Here is a 19,468-nt window from a genome sequence, read left to right as displayed (position 1 = left end):
CTGACATTCTTTGAAGGTGAAACATACCAGAGAATAACCCTGACTCTGCTATCTGCTCATTTTGATGAATCAGCACATTAAAGGACACACTTGGAAAGCTGATGAATATTCTATTGAGATCCTTCCCTGAGACCTCCCCTAAAATTCCCACCTTTAGCAAACAGATAAAAACCCTTAAGAGAAAGAACACACCTGTGCCTCCCCTTCTTCTCTCAGGCATGTATCTTTGCTTTCTCCCAAGCTCTAAAAGTTCCCAGGAGACTTGCAACCAGGGGAGCATTGGGCAACAGCAGCCTGTCCCAGGCTGACCCCCTGAATCTGTTTCCAAGGGCTCTACTTTTGCCTCTGTCACTTGTTTCCTGAGTCCACTCAGCCCAATTGGCTCACTTTTCCTGCCTCTGTGACTTTTTCCTAAAGGGCCAAGGTAGCCACGCCTAAGCATGATTCTTCCTCCCATTTTCAAAGGGCCCAGGCATCTATGCCGAGGCTCACTCCTGGTGCTCTGATCCTGCCTCTTCTCTCTTAAGCCCATTCTTTGTTTCACTGCCCACCCTTTGTTTCACTGCTCCCAGCTTTAACAAACGCAACCTCAACATCACCTGGACTAGTATCACGAAATCTTTCCTGCACAAAGTCAAGAACCCACACATTCCAGACCATGCCAGGGCAGACCCGCCTTGGTCCCAGTCCCTTTCCCACGACAAGATTACTGTTTTCTTTCACTATGAAAACACTTCAGATGATCAGAAGTGAGAGAGATAGAGTGGCATGGGATCGTTCTGCTCTGGGCACGCTCAGGGCAAGAGAGCCCGCGGTTTCTGTGGGCCTCCGACCAGCACGGCATTCAAGCATGGAGCCCCTTCAACAACTGCTCTCACGCTCTCTCACCTCATTCTCTCCTCCTTTTTGATGCTGGTGGATGACCTTTCTAGGCAGCCATTTATTTTTCTCCCAAAATGAACAAAGCTTTCTTTGTCTCCTCCAAAGTGACATTTTACAAGGACGTGCCACCACATAGCAGGTAGGTTCCAAACTGGTCCTGGCATCCTCACTCTCAGATGCTTTTCTCCTCTGCAATCCCCACTTCTGCTGGTATCATGAAACTTCAACGGCGTCTTTCCTTTGCCCCTCACCTATGCTAAGGGATTTCTGCTAAAGGCTTTATGCTGTGAGTTCCACCTCTTACTCATCTCTCCTTCTGTCCTGTCATTTCTATTTGCACTCCCTTGAATCTTAAGCAGGCAAGAAGGAAAATGGCTACTCTCCTTTGCCAAAATGTGAACACCCTGGAGGGTGAGGTCTGCATCTCAGCCGTCACTGTGGCTCTGAGACAAGTGTGCTGTGCTTGACAGATGGCAGGCCTCCAGTGATATATGAGTGGTTAACTCAGATGCGGAGTATCATTCCTGGGGGACTAATTCTCCAGGCAGGGCTCTGCTCATTTTAGGCTGGGCTCCAAAGTTTCAGAAAAGAGCAAACAATAGGGAAGCTGGCCAAGTGGCCTGGGGGCCGTGGGCTTCCCTACGTCCCTGCATTGCTCTCTTCCCAGCAGCCACCTTCTGTTCTCCTATTACACCAAGCTTCTACGTCCTCATATTGGAACAGGTGAGCCTATGACCTGAGAGTGACAGTCATGGATCCAGATTTCCTGTTATCTATTCTCAGCAAAATGCAGTCACTCCTCATTCAACAACTATTCATTAAGTTTTTTTTCTTTGTATTAGGTGCCCTGTACCTTTCTTTCATCAGAATCTTATATTCTCTATTGCTCACTTACTCATCATGTTTGTACAGGCCATTTATGCATGTGTGGGTATGTGTGTATCAGCACTGCTTTGAGATTCACCCACTCATTCATTTTCTCATTTCACCTGTAAGCGAATCAGAACTGAAGAGACCGAAGTGGTGGCTCTCAGTTTTCAGGGCCCAGTTTAGACAGGGCCTTAAAAAGCAGTATGGGGCATCCCCTGCCTCTTGCCCCACTCTCAGTTCAATCAGATCATTGAAAATCCATCACATAGAACTACAGCTTCGAGCTGCATTCTGGTGGATTGTCTTTGCCAGGTACTTTCAAACTTCAAAAGTTGTCTCTAACACCCTGGGATTTATGTTTTATCTGCTTAAGAAGATAATCAGGCCACAGCCAGGCATTTTGCAAGAATACACATTGAACAAGCATCTGGGGTATTTGTTGTAAAATATGCTTGGGAGTCTTCAGACAGATTAAGCTTTGTCAATGTTGGGTATTGAAGTGTCACAGATTCCAATAAAGTGTGGTAGCTCAAGTCTGCCAAGCCTGGGACTTCTAGCTATGCTTTTATTCACCAAAAAGACAAGAATGTAAACTTGGGCTATGCTGGCTCTGAACGCCTTGATATTAGGATTCTAGAAAGGCCCTCTTGAGTTAAAGGCAATGTGTTTTTGGAAAAACACAACTTTCTGTTTTTATCCTAAAAGCAAAGTTTTTAAATCTCCAAATAATGCTCATAAAGTTTCTCAGACATCAAACAGATCTTGCATAACAATATTTTGAAGATTTAAGGGTAAGTAAATTAAAAGCATGTGCGTTAAATGTCCTTTAAAATACACACGTGTTTTAAGATTATGTGGGGAAAGTGCTTGACAAAAGACACATTGGTTTTCATGAAGCCTTGAATGTTTGAAAATAGTTAGGACATTTGATTGAATTCCAAACAAAACCAGGTTGTCCTATCTATGGCGTAATGCTATAAGCCAGTTTTCTGTACTTCCAAGATAAATGGTTTGCCTAATTCTGGAAGAGAACAACAGCCCTCACGCCTACAAGTAAAGCCTTGCAATGTGAACCATCAGTTTCAGTGGAGAAAATGGGAGTGAGGTAATGGCCACAGACGTGCGGCTAACCCTCCGGAGTTGCCTGATTTATAACTGCTTTGGGAGCCTCACAATATTATATCACTTGATTTCATATACACATAATGTCTCAGCCTTCCCACTCCACAAATGTGTTAGGTAGTATTAAAAGGCTTTTCCATGGGGACATGTAAAATCTTGGCTTTGGTCCAAGCCAAAACTCAACTACCCCTTGGGCATTATAATTGAGGTCCAAATAGAACTTGGCATCCTTCTTGAGTCTCTCAATTAATCAACTAACATTAAAAGCCTCCTAGAGCAAGGCAGTCCTAAGTTTGGGGTTGGGAGGGAGGTGGAGGAAGAAAGGCATGTAAAAACGTTCAGAAACTCAGAAGACAAAGTCTAGTTTCAAGTAGCTAATGATCCAGCTGAGGGGCTAAAACACATGGGAAACTATCAAATGCCACCTGGCAGGGACAGATAAGGAGTGCAGGACTAGGAGGACACTCGGAAAGAGGAGAGAATTTTGATGGGCCTTGTGGATTGAGCTGGTTCATTCACTTACGAACATTCACTCTTATGAAATGTTCATGGGATACTTACTACATTACAGAGCACTGTGCTAGTCGTGGGGATGCAGAAGGTGAACCAGATAGGTCTGGTCCTTGCCCCGGAGTTGGAAGGATAAGCATCAAACAGCTAATTACATCTTTTATCTTAAATGTAATTGTGAGTGCTGAAAAGGTGGAGAGCAGGGTACCTGGAGAAGTGTCCAGAAGGGGTTTTTCACCAAAATTACATGAGTTAAATTGTCCTAGATTCTTAGTTAGAGTTTAGTCTACCTGCCAGCTCATTATAAATTCAGAATCTCAGGCTCCTCCCTAGTCTTAGTGAATCAGAATCTGCATTTTTAACTCAGTGCCAGGCGATTCTTAATCCACATTAGATTGTTAGAAGCAGTACCAAGATAATAACACAGTATGCAACAAGGGAGCAAAGAACTCCTAATCACACAAGTGTTTGAACATCTGGACTAAATGGAAGAGACACCCCTTCTCCTTGATGATAGTTATGCACCTGAATCGAGTATGGAGGAATATACATCTTTCACTTAGATACCGGAAGCTAGTTAACTGCCCACTCATCTTCGCATCTCAAGGAGGCCTCTTTGTCTATCTGTATCTTATTTTTAGTTATGCCTCTACTGGATCAGGATCCTTTAATGTTCCAGAAGAGGAGATCTATTCTGTTTGGCATCAATATTTCCCTCCACTCTCAGTGCTGGCTAATGCTTTCCAGATGAGGTGTGAGCAGCTGTTAATTGTACCCGGATCAGTCTTGATTTGTGTTTCAGTCAGCAAGGCACCTCGCTAATGGGTCTGAAACTTGGCAGCGGGCCTGGGACCAGTGTCAAAGGAAACAGATCCAAAAGACACACCAAGAAAGGCAAGGAGACGGGGAGCGGATAAAAAAGGTTTGGAGGATGAAAGGACGGGGAGGGAATCAACGGGACAGGACAGAACTGGAGAGAGCCTACTGGGGACAATCAGCAGATAAACAGATCTAGGAAAGCAGGGAAGGTGGAGGAGGGGGAAGAGAGGCAAACCCAGGAAAAATGTGGGGAGGCGAAGGGAAAAGGAGCAATGGCATCGGTATCTGAGAGGAGACGGGATAATCAAACTGTTTCGTGATGTGATTCTGAACTCCGATGACGCCTGTGGTCGCTCACGGGGACATTGCACATGGGGAGTGTCAGCTGGGGCAGCGCCCTCCTTTCTGCAGGCAGTAATTTGACGCCTCTTTCTTCTCTCTGGCCCCCTGCTTTCCCAGGACTTGGCAGGGAGCACTGAACTCTGACAGTGGCCGGTGAGTGAAGGCTCAGGTTCCAAGCCTGACAGAGCAGAGGGGCCCAGACACACCTTGGCTTTATGAGCTGAGGCCCAAGGAAGGGCCTCTCCTGGCCTGAGCTCCTGGAGCCAGCTTTCCTGGAATTGAGTTGGAAAGGGGCCTTGTAAGGGGAAGTTGAGAACTAAGGCCTAAGGCCTTTCTGAATTGGACACATTCATTGTATTTCTTTTTAAAAATATCACCTCTAAAGAGAGAGGAAATCCACTTGCCAATATGAATTCCAAATTGTCTGAGTGGGGGAGAACGCACATATACATGCACATTTGTGCAGGGAAGAGAGAGTATAGAAAACAGGGAAACAGACCATCAGGAGGCACAGGAACGGGGAAGGGAACGAGATTGCCAGGGGACAGGCCGAGCTTTGCTCAGGCATTGGTAAAGCAGGGGCACGCCACCCACCCACAAATAAACAAGCCCGTGTTTTAGAGAAAAAAAAAATTCATACTTCAATAACAGCATTCATGTTCAAACAAAAATTTATACACAAATGTTCATAGCAGTACTGTTCAGGATTGCTAAAAAATGGAGACAACCCAAACACACATCAACTGAGGACTGGATAAACAAAAGTTGGTATATTCACTAGTGGAATATTATCCAGTCATTAAAAAAACGAAGTATTTTTGCATGCCCCCCAAGTGATAATTATGTAAAGTTAAAGAAGCCAGACACTAAGGCCATATACTGTATGATTTCATTTACATAAAATATCCAGAAATGGCCAATCCATAGTGACAGAATATAGTTTAGTTATTGCCGGAGGCTGGGGGGGGGGGGAAGGACAGAATGGAGAATGACTGCTTAATGGGCATGGAGTTTCATTTGGGGTGATTGATGCAAAGGTCTGAAAGTAGACAGTGGTGATGATTGCACAATACTGTGAATGGACTTAAGGTCACTAAGCTGCACATTTTAAATTGGTAAGTTTTATGTTGTATGTATTTTACAATTAAAAAATGCCAAAATAGTGCTGAAATACTATCATTGTGAAAATCTGAAAAAAACTTTCAATTTGTTCTGTCATAAGCTTGTTTTGTAGTTAGGTATTGCTTTTCTTTTTGACTCGCGTTTAGAGTGGCAATTTCACATATGACCCTAAAAAAGAAAGAGACAATAAGAAGTGCAGATGAAGAAAGGAAGACAGTGATGAAGATAGGAGGGTAAAAGACGAAGAAAACCTGTGATCTGTAGGGTAGGGAATCAAAGGAAGGGATGGTTGCCTAGGAAAGGTGGCTGGGATGAAGTGGGGAGAAGTCAGTTTATTATGCCTCACCTGGGAGAGAAAGAAATCTCAGAAGTAAAAGGAGAGAAACAGAGAACAAGAAACATTTTTGAGTGGTGCCAACAGCACAGAAAAGAACTATAAAAGAATCTTAAATCAAAACAAAACAACGCGGAAATAAACAATGTGAACTTCAATTCTTCATCTCATGCTCCCATTTATTTCTCATGAGATGTAAAACAGTGATATGCCATATATCTTGGGGGTAGGATCTGAAGGTGGTAGTGATGTGGGGACAGATCCTTCCTCTCTATAAGGTGAACCATCTAAACTAAGGCCATTATCCACCATTGGCTGGTCTCAAAGCCCTGTGGTCCTTATGATGAACTAAGCATTATCCACCAATGGCTGGTCTCAAAGCCCTGTGGTCCTTATGATGAACTAAGCATTATCCACCAATGGCTGGTCTCAAAGCCCTGTCGTCCTTATGATGAACTAAGCAAAGGGTAGGGGAGCTGCAGCCAGAGATGCAGCAAGGAGAGCCATACATTGAGTAGGCAATCAGGGAAGAACGTTTTTAAAATCCCCTGCAATTCTGTGACCTTGGTGTGAATGATTCTAAGCCACATGTAGGTGCCTAAGAAAAGGTTGATCGGTGGGTCAGTGAATAGATCTATGAATGTTACTACACACACATACTCTATTTAAAAGTTGATTTGCTGGAGAGACTTAAAAGAGTTGTTAGATGGGAGGACTGAGGTTGAGACTGTAACTTTCTGGCATTATAGCCAGGTAGTTGGGATGTAAAAGTTTTCCAAAAATTTTTTTTTAATTTGAAAATATACATTAAAAAGATAAAAATAAAAATTACCCACAATGCCACCACCTTGGTGGATATATCTATTCATATTTACCTATTCTTACAACTAACACACACACACACACACACACACACACACACGAGATTATAACAAACATTATTTCATGTGACTATCTTTCTAAATCAATGATTTTCAACCTTTTTCATCTCATGAAACACATAATTACTAAACTTCTGCAGCATACCAAAAATGTATATATTTTTTACCGATATGACAAAAAATAGGCATAATTTTGATTGACTTATGAAATAGAAATTACCAACTCTTTTTGCTCTAAAGTTAATTTTTAAAAAGTCAGGTATCTATAAATATATATATATATATTTGCATATAAGGATTTCTGCAGTGGTGGCATTCAAATAATTTAAGTGGTTCTCTGCCCCTAATGGCCATTTTAAGTATAAAAAACAATATACCAAAAGGTAGTTTATTATTTCATACATTTAATACTTAAATAAGAACAATAAAAGAGGTATACAAAACTAGGTTATAAGAAAGGGTTTTACAATGTTAATAAGAAATATTAAGTAATAGCTGACAAAAAACAATAAAACTGTTATTTAAGGTATTTCCATATTGCTTCTTGATTCACATCCTCACTTGCAATTTTTTTCACTTATGAACAAAATGAATATTACTATGGGTGCTTAGAATATGCTATTGTGCAGATGAACATTAAAAAATAGTAAGGAATGTAAATTTGTGATTTCCATATTGGGCAGCTACTCAGGCGCTCACCTTAGATAGAACCCTGATTACAAGTGCCATTTTAATAACTGATTTCTTTGAACTCAACAAAAAGTTAGGTATCAGTTCTGCTGGACTGATGTGAACCAGCTGAATTCCAACACTGGATTTCTTGTACCACAAATTAACCAATCAGATGCAACCTTCTGTGACATGACCAGTAAGATGCAACTCTATTATGTGACCTATATATCATATTTATGGCTTAACACAGGGCATTCATACCAGATGGCTATTGTTGTGTTGGCTGTTGTCATTTTTTTGTTGTTGTTGACAATCTAAAGGAAAAGAGATCAGTGAGGTATTGTGTGTTTTAAAAAATTCTTGCAGCATACTGGATGAAAATTGCTGTTCTAGTTCATTAAATAGTCAACAACATGACTTGGATGTGTGTATATTTAAGAGCTTTGTGATTAAAAACAAAACAGGGAGATGGGAGAAAGATGGTAATTCTGGGCAGGCAGTATGGACTTATTGTGCCAAAGAAAGCAGAGAAGTATCACCCTGTTTTGCAAAATTATCAATGTTTGGGAATGCTTCTGATGATGATGATGATGAGCATGTTGCAAATAGAGACTAGCCTTTAGCCTCAGTCTTGGAATGAAGACAGTATGAATCTACAGTCATCTACAATGGACATGTAGCATGGGCAAAAAACAAACAAACAAACAAAAACATGCATGCACACACACACACACACACACACACCAAAACAAAACAAAACAAAACAAAATGTTCACATAACAATAAGGTGACCTACATTTTCTAAGGCTTCAAGTAAGGGCGCCTGTGAAAGAGATCAGCGTCTGGATCTGTGTTCCTTCATTGTGCATATCTGCTAATGCATTTTAATCCTATGAGAATGAAGGTTTTTCTAGACTGAGCCTATAAACACTCTCATTCTTTAACTGTATGGGGAGTCAGGGGGATGTCTCACTTCCTATGTAAGGAAGAAGCGTATGAAGGCCTACCAGTACTTTGTCCCAGGTGGAAGAAGATGGACATAGCAGGTGTCTTCCTAGGCTCTGTCAAGCAGAGGCCTAGTCTATGAAGAGATTAGGAGGAAAACTGGAGGGACTGGGAATCAGAAACTCTTTTTTAAATTTTTCCTACACATTGGACCAGCAGCCTCTTACTTGTGCAAGATGCCCGTCAAGTAGGAGGCCAAGGCGACCACTACCTACCTGCGCTTCTAGCTACCACCGTCCGGAGGAGGAGGGCTTTGCTCAGGTAGCCTGAGGTTTGCAGCCTTTATGTCTTTCTCCCCTCTGCAGCCCAGAACGACACAATTAATGGTTGAAAGACACAACTGTTTCTCTGACATTGGGGCTTGGGAGAACAATCTTTCTCAGGCTAGGAGGTAAGCATAGCACTGGACAATCAACACTTACATGGTGACACAACGTCTTCCAGGCCTTTCAGTAAACTGATGAGTATATGATCCTCCAGTGGCCTCTCACTGCACTCAGAATAAATTCCTAAATTTACTGTGGTCTTTAAGGCCCTACGTGACCTGCACCACGACACCCCTTCCAACCTCTGTGACCTTATTCCCTATGATGCCACCCTTACTCACTTGTTTCCAGTCATAGGAGCCTCTTTGTGGCACCCAACACACTCCTGCCTGCCTCAGGGCTTACTGACCCTATGCCTCGGGAACTCTCCCCCTGTGCCTGCATGGCTCCCTCCCTTGCTTCCTTCTGGCTCAGCTCAAGTGTCTTATCATTACTACAGAAGCATTCTATGACTCCTCTATCTAAGACAGCATTCTCCCTCCATCACTTATCTATCTGTTAACTGTAAGAGTAAATGCAAGTAGAGCCGTAAAAGGGAACAGATAAATAAATGATGGAAGAAGAATACATATAAATGCATAATTTTATAAACATATTTAAATACATATTTATATATCTTATTCATCATCTGTCATCCCCACTAGAATATAAGTACCGCGAGAACGGGGCTTTGTTCGGTTCACTGCTATATTCCTGGTATCCTAAACAGTCTCTGGAACAGAAGGTTCAGTAAGCAGTGGTTGAATAAATAAATAGCCACTCTTTCCTGCTGGCTTATTATTTTTACCTTTCAGTTCATAACATAGAGCCATTTTTCTAATGGCTCTTGATCTCTTCTTTTTATACTTAAGCCTCAAGTCACTGCCATAGTTTCAGATAGAATATGTCCTTAAACCACCTGAATCCCAACTCAGGGGATAGCAGATGGAATTACCTATAGCATTCTCTTGGATATAACTGCTTTTTCATTGGACACAGCCTCCTACGCATCAATCCCAAGTCTTGTGACTCAAATAAATCCCCTCTTTTTTCTACTCAAATCACAAATAGGTAGGCTCTTATAAAGCTAATGAGGCTAGCCATGTCTCACCTATGTTGTAACTGATGCCCCAAATGTTAAACAACCTTATTACGTACATCCAGCTGGCGACTGTGCAGGGCAGCAGAAGAGCATGTCCAGGCCTCTACCATAGTGGCTTTCAAACAGAGCTGTTACCATATGTATAACAAACCTCCTCTATCCATCAGCCCCCACTTCTCATTCTATCTTCAAGATTCCATATCGATTATAGAGTCCATGATACTGACTTGAGATGATCTGGCCTCCTGGCACCTAAATCTCCTAATTTTGATCTCTGTGACTGCCCATCACTGTTCTGCTGGACCTCAAGCAGCTCCACCATTTATTTTCCTATAGCTCAAGCCATGGAAGCACCTGATTATTGAGGCTAATTTATATCCTTTGAGTGGTCCATCATGTACGACCCCATGGCAGCACAGCTTCTGACCACGCCTCTCAATTTAAAACCTTGTGGGAGCACAGCATTATCTCAAATGCCTTAAAAAGTGAGAAAACCAAAGAACAAATCCTTAAAACCTGAGTGCTCCATGGAAGTAAGTCAAGATGCTCTGGAGTAAAGTTTGGGTTAATAAGGGGCCAACGTGCCTGCTCTTCTGATGCCGAAAGAACACTAGGAGAGGGGCTGTTGCTTTGAAAGCTCAGATGCTGCTCAGATCTTGGGAACTGCCCTTCCTGACTGATGGAGTCTTTCCAGTCCGGTAGGAGGGTAGCTTTGCCTGTTTAGGTGCCTGTCTGGGATTTTGGCCTCATCTAAGAGGATAGCCAAGAACCATGAGGCTGGGAGGCTGGGACTGGGAAAGGAAGGACAGAGAGTCAGGATGGCTGTAACCTCATTACACATATGTCTAAGCTTGGTTCCCTCTCAAGCTCTGCTCAGGAGTGTGCATGTTGACTGACTGACTCTCCTTCCCCATCCCCTGCGATGTACTGGAGGGTTTCTTTTTTAAGCTACAATGAGTTTCACTCTCTATCCCATGCTAGAATCATTATCTTTGAGGAAAAACACGAACAACGACATTATGAAGATAGGCATCATCTATACAGATGTTCACTGGAAAATGTGACATTGTGATAGGCAGAGTTTAAGAAATTTAAATGTTTAGTTACACATCATCAAAGCATTTTAGAATCCTTCCACACACACCTGGCCTATGGAACCTTGGACACATTCATTTACCTACGGCAGACAAATAGATGGAGTGCATGCCAGAATAAGTCCAAGCCCTCTTACTTACCAACAGAATCAGGAGTGGAGAGGCTCTGAGCCAGATTCCAACCATTCACAAGCCCCTCTTCCCCGATTCACTATGGTTCCTGATCATTCTGTAACTTGCACCAGTCATATAAGAAACTACGTACTGATTGTCAATATAATGTATGATTAGGAACATAAAAAAACCTCCTATTCCCTCAGAAGGCCTTTCTAAGCATAAAACAAAACAAAATTAGAAGTAAAAAGATGAATAAATCTGACTACATATAAACTAAACATCTTGGTAAGGTAATAATCCTTGGTAAGCGGAATCAAAAGACACATAACATACAAGGAAAACATATGCATCTTATATCACGGACAAATGGTTATCTTCCCTAATAAATAAAGAACTTAGAAAATATTGACAAAAAAGATGAACACTCTCATTCATAATATGAGAAACTAAAACATTGAGAGACCGTTTTTCACCTATTAACTTGACAAAGGCCAAACATTTTTGATCAGCCAAGTGGGTGAGAGTTTAGGGAAATAAGCACCCCATAACCTTCACAAACTTTAAGTATAAGCATAAAAGATATATTTAATGTTCTCATTTGTGTGTGTGTATGTGTGTGTGTGTGTGTTTTTCTGAAGCTGGAAACGGGGAGGCAGTCAGACAGACTCCCACATGCTTCCAACCGGGATCCGCCTGACTGGGATCCACCTGGCACGCCCACCAGGGGGCGATGCTCTGCCCATCTGGGGCGTCGCTCTGTTGCGACCAGAGACATTCTAGTGCCTGGGGCAGAGGCCAAGGAGCCATCCCCAGGGCCCGGGTCATCTTTTGCTCCAATGGAGCCTCGGCTGCGGGAGGGGTAGAGAGAGACAGAGAGGAAAGAGAGGGGGAGGGGTGGAGAAGCAGATGGGCGCTTCTCCTGTGTGCCCTGGCCGGGAATCAAACCCGGGACTCCTGCATGCCAGGCCAACGCTCTACCACTGAGCCAACTGGCCAGGGCCTAATGTTCTCATTTGGCAATATTTACCATAATCATTGTGCTTACACCACTTGACTCCCTTCTAGGAATTTATCCTAAAATATAATATACTATTATCTGTAAAATAATATATATACAAAATTATTCATTGTATCATTATTTTAAATAATAAAAGGTTGGAAACAACTTAAATGTCCATCAATAGGGAGCTAGTTAATTAATGATAAAGTTTTTAAAATATGCTGTCATGAAAAGAAACTCAAGATATATTAAGTAGAAAAAAGAGAGGTACAAAAGAAATAGGCAGTATGAGCCACCTTTTTGTGAAACACAGTGAGGAAATAGCTGCATGTATTTACTTATATATTTACATAAAATTGATCTGCAAGTATACACAAAATACTGGTAATGATGGTTGCCCTGGAAAAGGGAACTAGGTAGGGGATGTGAGAGAAATATTTTACTTAGATCCTTTCAAATTTCCTAAGTTTTAAACCTGGTGAATGTATTATCTCTTCAAAAAAATTTTTAGGACAACTTATTATATTATTATTATTATTTCGCCACCCCCCCAAAGTTAGAAGCGGGAAGCAATCAGACAGACTCCTCCTGCATGCACCCGACTAGGATCCACCTGCCTAGGATCCACCCGGCATGCCCACCAGGGGGCGGTGCTCTGCCCATCTGGGGCCTTGCTCCATTGCAGCAGGAGCCATTTTAGCGCCTGAGGTGGAGCCCATGGAGCCATCTTCAATGCCTGAGCCAACTTTTGCTATACAGTGGAGCCTTGGCTGCAGGAGGGGAAGAGAGAGATAGAGAGGAAGGAGAGGGAGAAGAGTGGAGAAACAGATGGCTGCTTCTCCCATGTGCCCTGACCAGGAATCAAACTCGGGACTTCTACACGCCGGAGCCGACACTCTACCGCTGAGCCTACTGGCCAGGGCCAGGACAACTTATTTTTGTTTTAGCGAAATACGAATTAACTCAACCTTTAGCTTCAAAAATTAAAATCTTGGCTAAAAATTTCAATACGTGCAGCAAACTAAGAGAAACTAATTAAAAATAACCTTTTAAAAATTCATGGGATAAAATGGAAAGAGTGAGAAAGTGGGAGGAACAGATGCCATCCAGGAAACTAGAGAGGGTGCTGGGGGATGAGGCAAACGTCGAGGGGGGGTGGGGGTATCACAATCAGGGAGGCAGAGGCCGCACTTGCTGAGATGGGTGCTGCAGGGGAAAAAAACGCTGCCGCTGCACTTAGGCGTTCGCCTCAGGGTTTGCTTCAGACCAGGTTGTCCGTCGTTACCACTGCTCTGGGAGACTGAGTTTATTTTTCCACGGGTTTCTTGGGGTTTCTCCTGTGTATAAGGAATTGACAAAGGTTTGAGAAATTTACTTAGGAAACATGGAGGTCCTCTGACCCCACCAGAGAAAATAAACAAGTGCAAAGTAGTACTAACAGGAGGATAAAATAACTGTGACTTCATGATTTGGTAGATTAAGTCAATAATATGAATTGTGGATATTCAGTGGGTTTATCGGATTCACTTATATATGTACAAGTGTAACAAGGTATGAAATAATTTATAATCCCACACAATTTAGCCCAGTATATTTTGCTTCTTTGCAATATTAAAGATTGGTGATGAGTGCTTCTGTAGTATTTTAAACAAATATATCCTCTATACTGTAATGGTTTGCGTATGTACCTTCTCTCATGTACTAGTTTGTGAAGGTTTTGAGGGTAGTGGGTTTTACTTGTCTCATCTCTGTATTCCCAAATCTAGCACATCATAGTTGATCACTGCTAAATTTAACTGAATTCAAACTGCTATCACTTAGGGGTTATGTTTGCATGCAAGGAAGACCTAACAAGCAGAGGCTTACACGAGCTAGGACTGACATACTAAAAAGTACAGAGGAGGCAGGCCCGCCTTTGTATGGTGTTTGCTGAGGATCATCAAGGGCCTGAGATGACCAGGCATTTCCTCTTGCCAAACCAGCGTTCTGTGCGCAGCCCTTTTCTGAATAAAAAATAGTGGCGAAGCGTCCTCAGTCCCAACTGGAAGGATAGTGAGGACAAAGTCTAAGACGCCAAACCAGGACGGCTTCCTAAAGCCCTGTCCAGTGAGCTCTACTTACGTCTCACTGGACAGAAGTGGATCACGTGCCTCCCCCAGCAGCAGGAGAGTCTGGGAAGCTACGTGGTTTGAGAGCACTGCTGTAGCTCAAAATGAAATTCAAGCTCGCTTAGTAAGAAGGGGATGATGAATAGGCCTGTTGGTCACAAGTGTGTAAAAGCAAAACACAAATCCATTTCCATCTCTGAAACTTTTCTCTTTCTTGTACTGTATCTTCCTGTGTGTAGATTCGAGGTGGCGACGTTCCATTCTCTTGCAAACATGTGCAGGTTCAGCCTAAAGACCTGAATCAGGCTGTGTATCACCTTCATCTACTCCCACGGTTATGTGTCTGACATATTCTAAGACTCTAAAACAAGTTAAGTACTGGATTGTGAACTTTCTAGACTCAATAGGCTGTCTTCAGAGTTGAGGATTTCATGTATATTCCTGAGGGACGGAACTGGAGGCAAACTCCTTCTCACTCTGTTGCTTGTTTGCAGTTCTAGCCCTCTCCCCCAACACAGAAGTCCTCTGTAGATTGTATCATGGGATTGTCTCCATCAGTGGATTTTTTTCAAACATCTGGCAGCAGAGCTTTGCCTGTTCCAATCCTCTGAGTCTCCCTAGACCACAGGCGTTCTCCTGGATGGTCAAGTGATCTTTCCCCAGAGTCTGAGGAGGAAATTTATGCTAGTCTGTGCTTCACCCCAAGTGGGGGAAGGCTGTTTATTCCAGATAACTAATGAACAGAGAAACTGAGCCTAATTTATTTTACTCATAGAAATGAAAGAGTGTTCTTTCAAGAGAAAAAATGTGTGTCTTTGCCTCACCCAAACAGACCAACAATTTCCCATAAGTGGTAGATACACATGGGACAAAGGTGAAGGGAAGGACCAATTCTGCAAAAATCTAAAAGAGAAATTAAGCACAGTTAAAAATATATAATGTTTCTGTTTTGACCATATCGTCTTAAATGCTATGTGTGATAACCTAAATTATTATTGAAAGGCATTTAATGAAGATTTTTGGATGAGGGTGATGTGTTACAGACTGGATTTCTGTAGTCTTTCAGAATTTTCTAGTTGTTTTGGAAGCCAGTGGCTTTTAACTTATTTTAAATCAAGATTATTGGATTTCACTCGCACATTGAAATAAAGAATGACACATCTCAAATGCCTGCCTGCTGTATACAGAGCAATGTGCTAGTGGAAGTGATAAATTACAAAGGCCGTGGCTCTGAGACCCTGTCACACTGCATTTGCAAAACTCTTTGCAGATGAGTTTTATAAACCCTTTAAAACAGATCAACAAAACCTATATCCTTCTCAGCGAGGCCATTGATTTCACACTGCTAATTTTCCTGTGTCTGTGTATTTTTTTTTAATTTTTTTATTTTTTTTGTATCTGTGTATTTTTAAACAGAAGTAATAGATATAGTCAATAATATTGTAATAACTATGTATGGGGCCAGGTGGACACTTGGCTTATCAGTGAGACTATGTTGTAAAGCAGGCATCCCCAAACTACGGCCCCCTGAGGCCATTTATCCGCCCCCCCCCCGCCCCGCACTTCCCGAAGGGGCACCTCTTTCATTGGTGGTCAGTGAGAGGAGCACTGTATGTGGCGGCCCTCCAATGGTCTAAGGGACAATGAACTGGCCCCCTGTGTAAAAAGTTTGGGGACCCCTGTAAAGTATATGGTTACCTAATCATTATGCTGTTTACCTGAAACTAATACAGAATGTAAACTATAACTGGGGGTGGAGGGGAACGAGAGAAAGGAGAGAGTGAAATTGGACAAGCATAGGTTTTCAGCTTCAGGACTATGTGTGGATTCCAGCTTTGCTGTTCATATTAGGAAAGTTACCTCTAGCAAGCAACAACTATCTTCGCCTCAGCCTTTTCATCTGTAATTGTCTTGCAGGGTTGTTGTTACTGAATGTAAAGTTCTTGACTCCTGGAAAGGTTCTTGATAGATAATGGTTGTAATTAATACACAAAGCTTTTTCCAGTGTTGAACGTCCTCTGAAACCTGCTGAACAAAACAAGGTGGGCACTGACCTCAGCACTACCTCCCATGACATGAATACAGTTGTAACTGACTAGCATCTGTCTGCCTGTCTTACTCTTCTACCTCCCATTTATTCTGCCTGGACCAATTTCTGCCAGACATCTCCTCTGGGAAGCTTCCCTGGGGCCAGGCCTGGGTTAGGTGTCTGAGTGCTCCCAGAGCCCCCTGGCCTCACTTCCATAGCATCCCTTAATTGACAGTGCTTAGCTTTGTTTTGACAGTGAACAGGTTATAGTAGTTGTGCTTTTTTTTTCAAAGCTTTATTGAGGTATAATTTAAACATTGTAAAATCCAGTCATTTTCAGTGTACAATTCAGTGGTTTTCCAGTAACTTTATGGAATCATATCATCAGCAGCACAATCTAGTATTAGAACAATTCTGCCACCCCCCCAAGAGATCCCTTACGCCGTTTGTAGTCACCCCACCTCCCAGCCCCAGGCAGCCACTGATCTACTTTCTATCTGATAGATTTGTCTGTTTTGGACATTTCATATAAATGGAAACATACAATATGTATTCTTTTACATCTCACTTCTTCCACTTAGCATGAAGAACTTTTTGAGGTTTATATACATAATGCTTTATATCAGTAATTCATTTCTTTCTCTTCCAATGCATGGTTTTCAGGAACCAGGTACTGTGCACTATTGTGTACCCTGTGGCTTTTTCAGTGCCTGCATGTTACAGCTAAGAAAACGTTAGTTGTTTCAATTAAATTGACATTATGATAAAATTGAAGTTGGTTTGACATAGCAATGCACACAGTAATGAGGGAGGTAGACAAAGCACATAGTTAAAATATCCGTGCTGTGTTTCGACAATGTCAAGTAATTGACACGTCATCAAATTTCAACTCATTACCTGGAGGGACTCCTGGGTAGCTTCTTACCTTACCACTTTTCCTTGTGTAGATTATTAAAATTCTGAAGTGAGAAACCCCCCTCACCTCAGCTGTTTGACTTGACTTTTTCTCATTGTCCCTGTCAAAACTGAATGCTCATATTTGTTCCAACATAGTGGGCATCTCTCAAATATTAAGTGACAATTTATTCACTTATTTGATAAGTATGTATTGAATGTCTACTATGTGCTGGCATTTTTAAAAAAATGCTTGGAATAGTTCTATGAACAAAACAGATAAAAATCTCCACCTTCTTGATAATGTCTGTATTCACATTTGTAGCCACAACATAATAGTGCTTAAGAATTTTGCCCGCAAATCCTTAACATGATTTTCAAACATCATTAGACATGAGGTCAAAGGACATGAATAAACTATTCACATAGTTCAACATACTTATAGAACACAAATCAGTCTTAATAATAATGAAAATATACACAACTTTATAGAAGTTAGTCGAAACAGTACACAATTTTAAGGTCATTAAAAAACAAAAATTATATATTTATATGATGCAAACGGGTAACAGAAATCACAAATTGCTGATAGCATAATAAATTGATTGTGTCTTTTGGAAAATGATTACATCACTCTAATGCCAGTAACCACAGCCACCATCACAGCCACCTGGCCAAGGCAGGTTCGCATTTGATTCAGATGGATGGTAAAGAAGCAACAGAGCAGAAAACTGGTGGTCCATTTTCCTTTATTCTAGCTCGCACCTGGCGAGTGAGTAAAAACACACACTGGGCTCCAAAACCTACTCATGCAGTGCTCACAAAGCGACTGACTCATCTGAGTTTTCCTAGAATCAAAGGCTTCTACCTCACCAGTCTTATTCACCTCTGTTCCCCATCTCCTTCTCCTCCACGAACTGCCTTCTCCTTCCCCATTTTGCCATTTTGGCTGCCTCCTCCAAGTGACTTCTCTGCCCTGCTCCAGCCTGGGCTCCTCCTCCCTACAAGAACATAATCACTCTCCCCCCAAAATGGCCTCCTAGCTCCACCTTTTAAAACCTTTTGGTGTGAAAGCCCACCCCCAACACACATTAGCATAACCACGCCCCTTCCCAAGCAAGAAGGGCATTAATATTATTGCCTGGGCGATGGGCAGTGCCATCTTTAATAATAAGAGTGAGAAAAAATAATTTATCTGCCCAACAATCACTGACCTAGAAATTTCTTTTTTTTAAAAAATGAATGTCTAAAGGAAATAATTTAGAAAAAATATTATACCAGAGCTATTAATAAAAAGGAAAAGACTGAACATACTTCAAATGTCCTACTACTTGTGAGTAGATAAGAAACATATAGTATGAAAGGGTGGACTACTCTTATCCACTAAAATAATTAGAAGATTATATACTTTGTGATATACATAGTATATATACAAAATAATATTAGTTAAACAAAGAATGAAAAATGTTATATATATAAACTGACTATAGATATGAAAAATATGTACCAGAAAAGAGCAGTAAGTGATACATTTATTTATATTTGAGAATTTTTTTTGGTGACACATAATGGATTTTTGAAACTCAATAGTTGCTTTACCCCCATACCACACAGTATGATTTCCTTGCAAAATAGACTCTCCATTCTATCTCCTTTTCCAATTCCTTGCTTCTGTGAATTAAAAAAAAAACCCCGCTATTCTTCTCTGTAGGTACTGTACCAGGCCTATTCCATCAGTACAGATCCCCAGGAGTTAGTGGAATAGCCAGAGCAGGAAGAACATAGAGGCCAACGACTCCCCTCTTTCACTTCACAGAGGCAGGCACTGATGTCCTTAAAGGGGAGGGTCTTATCCAAGGTTTCCCAGCAAGCTAGCGGGAAGAATAATAAGAAACATAAGTCTTGACCAGGTGGTGGCGCAGTGGATAGAGCATCGGACTGGGATGCGGAAGGACCCAGGTTTGAGACCCCCGAGGTCGCCAGCTTGAGCGTGGGCTCATCTGGCTTGAGCAAAGAGCTCACCAGCTTAGACCCAAGGTCGCTGGCTCCAGCAGGGGGTTACTCGGTCTGCTGAAGGCCCGCGGTCAAGGCACATGTGAGAAAGAAACATAAGTCTTAATCTTCTTCGCCACCTAGTACAGTCTGGTACATAGAAAGAATTAAAGAATATTGGTTGAATAAATGACTGACTTTTATAAGAGAAAACTGATAGGCCAGAATTCACTGAAAGCCCAAATCCTGGCAGTTTTGCCTCTGGATA

This window comes from Saccopteryx bilineata, chromosome 8, assembly GCF_036850765.1.
Source record: "Saccopteryx bilineata isolate mSacBil1 chromosome 8, mSacBil1_pri_phased_curated, whole genome shotgun sequence".
NCBI lineage: Eukaryota > Metazoa > Chordata > Mammalia > Chiroptera > Emballonuridae > Saccopteryx > Saccopteryx bilineata.
This window is presented reverse-complemented; position numbering follows the sequence as displayed.